We start from the raw sequence: 13,342 nt of genomic DNA on the forward strand, positions 1-13,342 counted from the left end.
GGTACATTAATAACAAATCATCATAGGTTATTATGTGAAAAATCATTAACATAATGCAAACACAGCAGGCAGAAAATGGAAATAGAGTTCTTTGCAAAATAGCTGCATAATATAACTGTGAAGGAAAATAGCCCCACAGTGGATTTGATTCATAACACATTACATGAATATGTCTAAACCATTGGTCTGTGCTTTTTAACTTAAGAAAATGTGCATTTTTTAAAAAAAAAAAAATTATTTGTCCAACTTACAAATACTGGAAATCCTCCTTAAAGTATTGAAAAGACATCAAAGATGAAAATTTAGTTCACAGTTGACGGTTCTGGTTTTATACCTCTGTATACGCTCTTTGGGTGAATCACACATTTACCCAGAGGTGAACCTAGGGTATTTGGGCTTTGGGTAGTTTACCACATTTTCACACAATTATTGTTGAGGTTGCAGAGCAAGGTGGCTTAGGATCAAGCCCCTCCATGTTTCCGTGTTCAAAATATTTAGCTTCAGCCCCTCTGACTGTCTAAATACATTTTATTACATGACCAACTAAACAAAGACTGCTTTATTTGTGTGCATGTCTGTGTGTGAATGTAGTTAGAATGTGTAGTGTGTGTGAACAGAGAAATATAGTTGCGTTTTGCAAGTATTTTTGTGGTTCTGAATATAATTTTACCTTACTGGTCTTCACATTCCCTCACTCCTGCAACTGTCACATCCTTCCACTTTTTGTATATTTTCCCAACTTGTGCCTTCCATTCCATCTCTCTGTCCACTTCTGTCTCTTCCCCACTTATTTCTTTCACCATTTGCACATCCCCACAACCTCACCTCTTTCCCAATCGCCAAGCATTGGAAGCCTGCCATATACAAATCCCTTACCATTTCACTGCTCTTACCTTGGCTGATGAATCAAATGTTGTCCACGTTCTATAATGACTCACAATGACATGTCATGTTACCATCTGTGTGTTCAGTCATGGATATCGGTAAATATGGACTAGATGCCAGTCTGCACCTTTGCAAAATCAATCTTCGAACTTCTGACTATTGGTTGGAAATTAGCTAGTTATTATTATTATTATTAATAATATAGATCATTTATATACCAGCAATATATTGCAAAGGGCTTTACAATGTTTCAAATGTTTCATTTAATATATAAAACCGGAAATAATCAACAAATTAAAGTGCTCAGAAATATGAGGTGGACAGAACATTGGTCAAATGAACGTACAATCGAAGAGAAAGTGAAGTTAAAAAAAAAAAACGTTAAAGGAAGAGAGACATATCAGGGAGGGTAGATTGCCAGGTTTGATGCCTGTATCAAATTAAAGGGGAATTATTACCATAATTTTAAATATTTTATGTTAACATATCTCAATATTTTACAAATATGTGTTTGAGATATTAGCAGGCAACTGCATGTAGCTCTATGGCAATCATTGTTATAAGCTGATGTTTTTGGCATTTAACAGTCAGCATAGAGAATGCATTCAGAGAAAAGGAGCAACTACACAATGTGTCTATTTCTCTTACTTTGCAATGTGTGCACTGGCTTTGTTTGAACTGGATTATGATCACATTTGAAAAATCTTAAAGGGACACTAATCACCAGAACAACTACACCTTGTTGTAGTTGTTCTGGTGAGTATAATCAATCCTTGCAGGCTTTTTGTACTAAACCCGGTTTTGTTTTTCCAGAGAAAAGGCAGTGTTTACATTACAGCCTAGGGACACCTACGGTGGCCACTCCTCAGTTGGCTACTGGAGTTGCTTCCTGGGGCAGTGCTGCACAGTCACTGACCTTCAGCATCTACATTGATTCAATGCATCTCCATGAGGAGGTGCTGATTGGCCAGGCTGGCATTTCCTCCACCCTGCCACCTTGATGATCTCAGCCAAGGTCATCTGAGACCATTTATTCTGATTATGTCAGCCAAGAGGCGGATGGGGGGGTGGGGGAGGAGCAGCGCCTGCAGGCCCATGGACAGGTGGAAATGAGGTGAGTTTTTTTTAACCCTTTCTAAGAGGGCAAGGTGAGGCAAAGCCAGTTGACCCTGCAGCCTCACTGCTCAATCCTCTGCCATTTAGGAGTTAAATCCCTTTGTTTATGAACCCTAGTCACACCTCCCTGCATGTGACTTGCACAGCCTTCCATAAACACTTCCTGTAAAGAGAGCCCTATTTAGGCTTTTATTGCAAGTTCTGTTTAATTAAGATTTTCTTATCCACTGCTATGTTAATAGCTTGCTAGACCCTGCAAGAGCCTCCTATATGGGATTAAAGTTCAATTTAGAGATTGAGATACAATTATTTAAGGTAAATTACATCTGTTTGAAAGTGAAACCAGTTTTTTTTTCATGCAGGCTCTGTCAATTATAGCCAGGGGAGGTGTGGCTAGGGCTGCATAAACAGAAACAAAGTGATTTAACTCCTAAATGACAGTGAATTGAGCAGTGAAATTGCAGGGGAATGATCTATACACTAAAACTGCTTTAGTCACCTAAATTACTTTAGCTAAATATAGTGTTCCTTTAACACTTTAGCATCAGGAATACATGTTTGGGTACCTGATCCTATAGTGTTACTTTAACCCCTTAACACCGCAGCCAAATGTACAAGTTGTGAACGAAACAAAACGTAAACAAAACCTGGCATTTGCGCTATATGTCTGTCCAACCGTAATTCACCTCTTTCATATTAAATGCACCCCCCCTTATTATATATCATTTTATTCAGGGGAAACAGGGCTTTCATTTAATATCAAATATTTAGCTATGAAACATAATTTAATATGAAAAAAATGGGAGAAAATAAGATTTTTTTTTTATTTTTTTCGTTCTTCATGACATTTTAACTGTCAATGTCATAATACTGTTTGCTTTTACTGCAATAAAATACACATATTTGTATTCAGCAAAGTCTCACGTGTAAAACAGTACCCCCTATGTACAGGTTTTATGGTGTTTTGGGAAGTTACAGGGTCAAATATAGCGTGTTACATTTGAAATTGAAATTCGCCAGATTGGTTACGTTGCCTTTGAGACTGTATAGTAGCCCAGGAAATAAATTTACACCCATAATGGCATACCATTTGCAATAGTAGACGACCCAAGGTATTGCAAATAAGCGATGTCCAGTCTTTTTTAGTAGCCATTTGGTCACAAACACTGGCCAAAGTTAGCGTTTGTATTTGTTTGTGTGTGAAAAATGCAAAAAACGCCAATTTTGGCCAGTGTTTGTGACTAAGTGGCTACTAAAAAAGACTGGACATACCCCATTTGCAATACCTTTGGTTGTCTACTATTGCAAATGGTATGCCATCATAGGGGTAATTTTCATTCTTGGGCTACCATAGGGTCATAAAGGCAACGTAAGCAATCTGGCGAATTTTAATGTGAAAAAAATTAAACACAACCCTTATATTTGACGCTGTAATTTTTGAAAACACCATAAAACCTGTACATGAGGGGTACTGTTGTACTCAGGAGACTTCGCTGAACACAAATATTTGTGTTTCAAAACAGTAAAAAGTATTGCAGCAATAATATCGTCCCTGTAAGTGCTGTTTGTGCGTGAAAAATGCAAAAAACGTCACTTTTACTGGCGATATCATGGTTGTAATACATTTTACTGTTTTGAAACACTAATATTTGTGTTCAGCGAAGTCTCCCGAGTAAAACAGTACCCCCCATGTACAGGTTTTATGGTGTCTTGGAAAGTTATAGGGTTAAATATAGTGCTAGCAAATTAAATTCCCTATACTTTCGGCATGGGTGGTCAGGCAGGTCCCGCTAATTGTAATTAATTAGGATACCTAATTATGTAAAATTATTACATAAATATATGTGTAGAATTAATATATGTATATATATACATATGTGTATATATACGTATATATATATATATATTTTTTTTAATATTTTTATTTATATATAGGTATATATATAGTGATATATACGTATATATTTATGTATATAGATATATATATTATTTCGTTATAAGTGTATTTTGATATAAATATATATATATTAATATCAGAATACAGTTAGAACGAAATAAAACACATCTATATATTTTATAATATTTTATTTTTAATTATTTTTTTTATTTAATTTTTTTACGTATTTACATATTAATTTTTTTTATATTATTTATAAATATATATAACAATAATTATATATATATTTAATCAGTATCAGTCTACGTGTAATTTGATATTAATATATATATATAATTATATATATATTAATATTAAAATACACCTAGACGGTGTATGTGTATGTGTGTATATGTGTATATATATATACTTAGATCATATATATATAATATATATATATGATCTAAGTATATAATTTATTTATTTTTACACTGTTTTAAAAAAAAAAATATTTGATTTTCAGCCAGCAGGGGGACCAACTGTCATTACTGCAATGCAGCAGGCAGCTATACCGGCCATGTGATTGTGAGGTCCTCGCAAGGACCTCACTCTCACATGGCCGGGAGGGCCCCTGGAGGGCGGACGTGCCGCGGGGGGCTCCCTGGGAGTCCCCCGAACCGCGATCGCCGGCGTGGGACCGCCAGCGACCGGGTAAGTTACTAAAAACCGGAGGGCGTACTATTACGTCCGGCGGCGTTTAGAGCCGCTTTTAAAAGGACGTAATAGTACGCCCTCCGGTCTTAAGGGGTTAAATATAAATGTAAACGTAAACAGAGCAATTACACTCCCCTCACTGCAAATTGAAGCAGCTACCTCACATCAGGGGAAATTATTCTGAAAAAATCATGGAAGCGATTAAATCATCCATGCATAAAAAAAGTCCGGGACGTTCGACCTTATGTTATGCTAATCATCATCGCATCCCAATCCTTTTGTTTTCTCTAGATGCAGAGAAAGCATTTAAGCTCCTTTGGCCTTTGCTAACCAGCACAAATTTGGTTTTCCTGAGCAATTCCTAAATGTTCTCTTTTGTATATGTCCCAAACCAACAGCTAACCTCTTTATGCCCCATTCTACCACACCGTCTTTTAATATATACAATGGTACACGACAAGGTTGCCAATTATCCTACCTTCTATGTGCCCTCTCTCTAGAACTATTGCTACAATTGTTTTGCGATTATCCTTCTATTTCCAGTCTTAATATTCGAGGCCAGGAATATAAGACTGCAGGGTTCTTAGCTCTCTGGATATAAGAGAAATATATTTATAAAATGGAAGCCCTATCCCTAGAAGTTCCGGACCACCTCAACGGTATACTGTGTCTCCGATACCCATGTACAGTATCTATGCGTTCTTTTACCTTCTGGTCTCAAACTTATCTGCTAAATTATACTCCCCTCATACTTGGGGTTGAAGAAGATATAGAGGCATGGCATAAGCTATCCATTTCCTGGATTGGACGTATAGCCTTGGTTAAATGTAACATCCTTCCTAACTTTATTTGTACCAAACTACCAATCCTGCTCAAAGATCCTAAACCGCTTTAATCCAAATTTAATTTCGGCAGGGAAGAGGCTGAGAGTATGTTACTACCAAATCTTGGGGGTCTGGGTTTACACACTTTCTTAATTATTTCACCCTACTCAGCTGGCAAATTCAACAATTACATGTTCCTTTGAGGATGAAAAGATTAATTGGCTTTGAACATAGCATATTTGGGCGTGACTTGTGTAGATGTTGCCCAAACAGTTCCTGTAACGGATCACCTGGCATCCCGACTGGGTACCGCAAAGGACCGCTTCCTAGCTGGACCAGGGGACAAACCGCAGCACTTCTTGCCCTCAGTCGCCGTAGCTTGACTAGGGCCCTGGAACCGCCATCTCCTTCCTGGAGCTCTGATACCTCCAGGCACTGGACGACACTCAGTCCTGGGAACTCTGGAACCGAATGGGGAATTAGCTCTAGTCCTTACAAGGACTTTCCCCGTTGAATCTCCTGCAAGCTGGAACAGCAGAAACAGGAGCAAATCTTCTTTCCCTCCAATAACTGGACGACACACAGTTTGGCAGTTGAAGCAGGAATCTGAAGTTTAATGGGACACACTGGCCTTTTATAAATTTTTCCAGGCCAGAGGAACACCCTTTGGACCTGATGGGGCACAGGAACACAAAGGACATAAACCAATCAGAACAAACATACAGTCTGTGACACGCCCATGTACAGTACATGATCCCTCCCCTCTGCTTAGGAGATAATTAAGTAAAGTCATGTAAGTAACTCCATTATCTCCAGGCACAAAAAACACATTTTCACAAAGTTCAGAAAGTACCCCAAAACATAACATATCCCCGGATAGCACTGATCTGAGTGAACAACATATCCAAAAATCACCCAGATCAGCGGAGGGGTTCAAATTTTTAATGGAAGTCTCTTATTTGACCGACCGCAAACATTGCCCCATGCCCAAAACAGTTCCAGAGAATCAGTGCTAACGTTAGTCAAGTTTGATAGTCTTTTACAGGTTTCCCTGCAGGGCCCATTGTCTGTGGGCAGGAGGCTGGTAATCAGGCTCCTCCAGGAGCAATCTCACTTGAAAAGGGGAGTTTGTCACAATTCCATTCACTAATTTAAATTTCTTTAGATATATCCAAATTCGCAGTTTTCGTAATACTCTAAAATATCCACAATTACCAAAACACACTGAATACAAAAAACTGTTTAAATATCCCTATACAGCATAGCCACATTTCGTTCATATACACTTTCATAATTACCCATAATATCTCAACTTGTCTATTATATATGTCAGCATGGGAGAGGGACATATGGACACCAACAGAGATCTCTGGTAAGAAATTTGTCAAGCTTAATATACACTAAATATATGTGGAAATCATAAAGAGCAAGATTATAGAACCCTCCTAAAATGTGATTTAACTTTATTGAGACTCTTCAAAATGCACAAACTCCTTTTAGATACCTGCAGGAAAAATTGCGAACTTCAATTTACTTACACCCACCTATGGTGGCATTGCCCTTGAATAACTCTGTTCTGGCACCAAGTAGGAAATCTAGTTTCACATCTACACTAAACCAATATCCACATAGATCCATGGATTTGGGTATTATCTAAACCTATAGATACTATCACAAGAGCTCAAAATAAGATGTTAGCCAAGATTGCCCTATCTACAAGAATGGCTTTAGCTGTGATTGATGCAGGTAGCTGTCCTAATTTGCAAGACCAAGGAGGTAGTGGAAATGGGTAGATTAACAACTTTGATTCATGATACCTCTAAACCAGGGGTCAAGTCCTGGGGGAAAAAGTGTGGGAACTCACCCAAGATTCCCGCCCCCTTAAAAGATAAAAAAAATAAAAATTACACTCCTATTCATATAGTGCAGTGCATGTATAATGAATGTAGTGTGTTTGTAGTGAATGCAGAGTATGAATAATGAATGTAGTGTGTTTGTAGTGAGTGCAGAGTGTGTATAATGAATGTTGTGTGTTTGTAGTGAGTGCAGTGTGTATAATGAATGTTGTGTGTTTGTAGTGAGTGCAGTGTGTATAATGAATGTAGTGTGTTTGTAGTGAGTGCAGTGTGTATAATGAATGTAGTGTGTTTGTAGTAAGTGCAGTGTGTTTGTAGTGAATGCATTGTGTATAATGAATGTAGTGTGCTTGTAGTTGAGTGCAGAGTGTGTATAATGAATGTAGTGTGTTTGTAGTGAATGCAGAGTGTGTATAGTGAATGTAGTGTGTAGTGAGTGCAGTGTGTATAATTAATGAATGCAGAGTGTGTATAATGAATGCAGCGTGTGTATAGTGAATGTAGTGTGTGTAGTGAGTACAGTGTGTCTAGTGAATGTAGTGTGTTTGTCATACATTTCCGAATAAACTGTATTACAAGTGTATGAATGGAAGCACCAAGATCGTCTCAGACCACCACATCCGATATAAACTATAGTCTAAAGGGAGTGGGGCAGTAAACCTCGGTCAGCTGTCTGACTGACATCTGGGATGGTGTAAAAAAAAATGTGTTTTATAAAAGTGAAGATTTCTCTTTACCTCAACTCTTAAAAAAAAAAAAAAAAAGTAATACTTTTTAAATCCTCCAAATACAAGGGAAGCAAGCGAGTTGTAGTGCTTTAAGAGCTTGGAGTGTTGGCTCCTTTTAGGAGGTTTCTGTAAATCATCAAATCTGTTCTACCTGTTTATATCTAAATTGCATACTTTGTTCTAATAAGCTATATTTTTACCATGCATTATATGATTGTTAATCAAAATATTTATATAAATTACTTAGCCTACACTGCATACACACACATACATACACACACCAACAGACATACACACACACACACACACACACTAACAGACATACACACACACATACACTAACAGAAATAAACACACACATACACATACACTAACATACATACACACTAACAGACATACACACACACATACACTAACAGAAATAAACACATACACACAGACATACATATATATATATATATATATACAAATTATTAAAATTAACATTTCCCTCCCACCCACCCAGCCTCCCTACCTTTTAGGAAAGCTGGCATGGATGGGCCCCTGGGGTCCAGTGGGGCTGCATTGAGGCGGGCTGCTCTCTCCCTGTCATGGGGGGGGCACCTGATTGCCCCCCGGCGGGCTGCTCTCTCCCTGTCACACGCGGCGAGGGAGCTGTGTCCTCTCTGCTCCCTCTCGCCGCGTGGGTTGTCTACTGATGCAGGGAGCCGGAATATGACGTCATATTCCGAGCCGGAATATGACGTCATATTCCGGCTCCCTGCATCAGAAAACGGCGCGCGGCGAAAGGGAGCAGAGAGGACACAGCTCCCTCGCCGCGTGTGACAGGGAGTGAGCAGCCCGCCGGGGGGGGGGGGGAGTCCAGCAGGTGGCCCCCCCATGACAGGGAGAACACAGGGAATTTGGGGGCGGCATTTTTTGCCGCCCCCTGAGTGCCTGCAGGGGGAACGGCGTTCCTCCTGTGAAAAAAGTGCAGGAACACCGTTCCCACGCGTTCCTGCAGGACTCGAGCCCTGCTCTAAACAGTTTCACACAATTTGCAACATATGTTTGAGAGACTCTCAAGTACTACCTTTAGGAAAACAGCACTGTGCTAATCTTTTCTTTTTCATGCCCTTTTGCTCTTGTCTTCTCTCATTAGTGAACTGTTCTCTTCTCTTTTCTCCCATTACTCCTCTTTTCCTTGGAGTCTATTTTTTTCTTGATATTCCTCATAATTTAGGTTTCAGTAATCTGGATCCTCTATCCATATTAGTCGAGTTCTAATGTATATAATTGTTTTGTCTTTATTATTTTTTGTTACTCACTCTAACTCTGATGTCAGGGGTCAGTGGTCAGATTAAAATTTTAGGTATACAGCCTAGCATCCCAACATCTTTAAACTACACCAGCCACCTCTGAAAACATTTGTGACAACAGAGAAAAGAGGTCATTAGCAGAGTAGGGGATTTTGAAGACTTTGTGGGCTTATTTCAGTAATTTAAGGAGTGAGATGATAAATTCAATATAAAAGCCCCTTTATGTCTCATCTATTTTCTTAGGATGTTAAGTAAATATGTTATCAAAATGTTATTTATCCCTTAATGAATGTCCTCTTTTTTACTGACAAAATAATTTTCACAATTCTGTATATTTGAAGCATTTGCTCCTAAGATAAAAGAGCTGTCCAAGGATGTCACGCAGGGCCGGCCTTAGGGGTGTGCGAGCTGTGCGGCCGCACAGGGCGCCATGGTGCAGGGGGCGCCCTGCGGCCGCATAGCTCGCACGGCATGTCTGTTAGCCGCAATGCTAACAAGACATTTGCCTTGGGCGGCATTTTCCAGGGGGCGGAAAAAAAAGCCGCCCCCAAATGCCCAAGGCAAATGTCTTGTTAGCCTTGCGGCTAACAGACATGCCTGGCTGCTGGGCGGTCGGGCGGCGCTGGCGGAATATGACGTCATATTCCGGCTCCCAGCCTCACTCTGCAGCGCGCGAGGGAGCTGAGCATACAGCTCAGAGGAAGTGCTCCCTCGCCAGCCGCCCGCCAGCGCCGCCCGACCGCCCAGCAGCCACTGGACCACCAGGGAGGAAGAGACCCCCCCCCCAGCATTCCCAAAGGTAAGGAGGCTGGGGGGGGTCTAAATAAATGTTAAAAAATGTGTTAATGTGGGTGGGTGAGTGTGTGTGTCTGTTAGTGTGTGTGTGTATGTTAGTGTGTGTGTATGTTAGTGTGTGTGTCTGTTAGTGTGTATGTTAGTGTGTGTCTGTGTGTGTCTGTTAGTGTGTGTATGTTAGTGTGTGTCTGTGTCTGTGAGTGTGTGTCTGTTAGTGTGTGTGTGTGTGTGTGTGTGTGTATGTTAGTGTGTGTCTGTTAGTGTGTGTGTATGTTAGTGTGTGTCTGTGTATGTTAGTGTGTGTCTGTGTATGTTAGTGTGTGTCTGTGTATGTTAGTGTGTGTCTGTGAGTGTGTGTGTCTGACTGTGTGTGTGTGTGGCTGTCTGCCTGTGTGTGTCTGTTTGCCTGTGTGTGTGTGTGAGACTGTCTGCGCATCTGTGTGTGACTGTCTGCGCGTGTGTGTGTGTGACTGTCTGCGTGTGTGTGTGTGTGTGTGACAGGGTGTGTGGGAAGGGGTAAGGAGTGGGGGAAGGGGGGGCGCTGTGAAGATTTTTTGCACAGGGCGCCCAAATGCCTAAGGCCGGCCCTGATGTCACGGACAAGATTGTACACCTACCTAAGGCTGGAATAGGCTAAAAGACCATCGCCAAGCAGCTTGGCAAGAAGGTGACAACAGTTGGTGCGATTATTCGCAAATGGAAGAAACACAAAATAGATGTCAGTCTCCCTCGGTCTAGTGCTCCATGCAAGATCTCACCTCATGGAGTTTCAATGATCATGAGAATGGTGAGGAATCAGCCCAGAATAACACAAGAGGATCTTGTTAATGATTTCAAGGCAGCTGGGACCATAATCACCAAGAAAACAATTGGTAACACACTGCGCCGTGAAGGACTGAAATTCTGCACCGCCCGCAAGGTCCCCCTGCTCAAGAAAGCACATGTACAGGCCCACCTGAAGTTTGCCAATGAACAGCTGAATAATTCAGAGGAGAACTGGTTAAAAGTGTTGTGGTCAGATGAGACCAAAATCAATTTCTTTGGCCTCTACTCGCCGTGTTTGGAAGAGGAGGACTGCTGCCTATGACCCCAAGAACAATCCCCAGCGTCAAACATGGAGGTGGAAACATTATGCTTTGGGGGTGTTTTTCTGCTAAGGGGACAGGACAAAGGGACGATGGATGGGGCCATGTAACATCAAATCTTGGGTGAGAACCTCCTTCTCTCAGCAAGGGCATTGAACATGGGTTGTGGATGGGTATTCCAGCATGACAATGACCCAAAACACACAGCCAAGGCAACAAAGGAGTGGCTCTAGAAGAAGCACATTAAGTTGCTGGAGTGGCCTAGCCACTCTCCAGACTTTAATCCCATAGAAAATCTGTAGAGGGAGCTGAATTTTCGAGTTGGCAAACGTCAGCCTCGAAACCTTAATGTCTTGGAGAGGATCTGCAAAGAGGAGTGGGCCAAAATCCCTCCTGAGATGTGTGCAAACCTGCTGGCCAACTACAAGAAACATCTGACCTCTGTGAAAGCCAACAAGGGTTTTGCCACCAAGTACTAAGTCTAAGGGGTGAAATACTTATTTCACTCATTGACATGCAAATCAATTTATCACTTTTTTGACATGCATTTTTCTGGATTTTTTTGTTTTGTTATTCTATCTCTCACTGTTAACATATACCTACCATTAAAACTATAGACTGACTGTGCTAAGAGTTTTCTTTTTTACTGTTACAGGTAAGATTCATCTGTAGGAAAAGTTTACTGATTGCACAAGGATTGATTTCCTGTTGGTAATTATAAGGCATTTGATTTGATTAGTTAGCTACTTGCTATTGATTGCTGTTTAAATTAGCTATTGTTTGCAAATAAGCAGAGGCCTGCCCAGGTGTTAAACATTCCTAGTGGGTGGTGATTTTAGGAGTATATAAGGTTTGTTGTCATTAGCTTGGCTAATATAGCTTGGTTGCTTCATCTAAGTGTTGCTTCTAAGTGTGTGTGGTTGGAGATATTCTGGAGAGTGTTGCTTCTAAGTGTGTGTGGTTGGAGATATTCTGGAGAGTGTTGCTTCTAAGTGTGTGTGGTTGGAGATATTCTGGAGAGTGTTGCTTCTAAGTGTGTGTGGTTGGAGATATTCTGGAGAGTGTTGCTTCTAAGTGTGTGTGGTTGGAGATATTCTGGAGAGTGTTGCTTCTAAGTGTGTGTGGTTGGAGATATTCTGGAGATAAACTGGAGGTAATCTGAGTTATTCAGGAGGATAAATAAAAAGTTAAAATTTGTTTGATTTAAATGATTCACCTAATTGGAATGGCAGACTTAGTTCAGTGTAATAGTTGCTATGCATTTGTTTCACGTTCCACTTTTTGGAGGTTTGGTTGTTGTCTAATCTCTAGACAGTTCTCTATCTTGCGGCAGGAAATTGTATTTTTGAAGTCTGAGATTATCTGGTAAACAAACTCAGGCTGGAACTGCTGCAAAGCCACTGCCGCAGAGACATAATAGGAATGGCAGATGGATTATTGTAGGATCTGGTAGACTTAGAGTTGTGGATAAAAGGCATATTGCACAGTCTGTTGCTCTACATAATTAATTTTCTGCACTTTCACAGTGTAATGGTGTTATGGAGACAGGCACTGAGGGTAGTGGTGTTGTGGAGAGAGGAACTGAGGCTAGTGGTGTTGTGGAGAGAGGCACTGAGGCTAGTGGTGTTGTGGAGAGAGGCACTGAGGCTAGTGGTGTTGTGGAGAGAGGCTGGGAGGCTATGGTGAGGCCTAATAGAAAGCAGTTGTTGTTGGGGGATTCCATCATAAGAGGTGTGGAGATGGACAATGGTGGTCTTGTGAGGTGTCTTCCCGGAGCTACTGCTCACAGAGACAGGAGGTATCTGTAATATTGTTAAGCGAGCAAAGCAGGAAGGGGAATTGGATGTACTTGTCCATCTAGGGACAAATGACTTGGCTTGCAATGAGGTTTCAGAGGTTAAGGAAGTTTTTAGTGTTTTTGCCAATGATATACGGCAGGTTGCTTCCACACTGTCATTCTCTGAAGTTCTGCCTGTGCATAACACTCAGAACGACAGGCGGATGCGTATTAGGGACTTTAACTTGTGGCTTGGTGAATGGTGTCGGGAGCAAGGATTTGGCTTTATTTCTCATGGTAGCTCTGTTTGGAATGGAAATAAACTGTACAAAAAAGATGGTTTGCATCTTTCTCAAAAGGGAACAAATGTTCTCAGTGAGCAGTTCAG

Source organism: Pelobates fuscus, chromosome 1, assembly GCF_036172605.1.
Source record: "Pelobates fuscus isolate aPelFus1 chromosome 1, aPelFus1.pri, whole genome shotgun sequence".
Classification (NCBI taxonomy): Eukaryota; Metazoa; Chordata; class Amphibia; order Anura; family Pelobatidae; genus Pelobates; species Pelobates fuscus.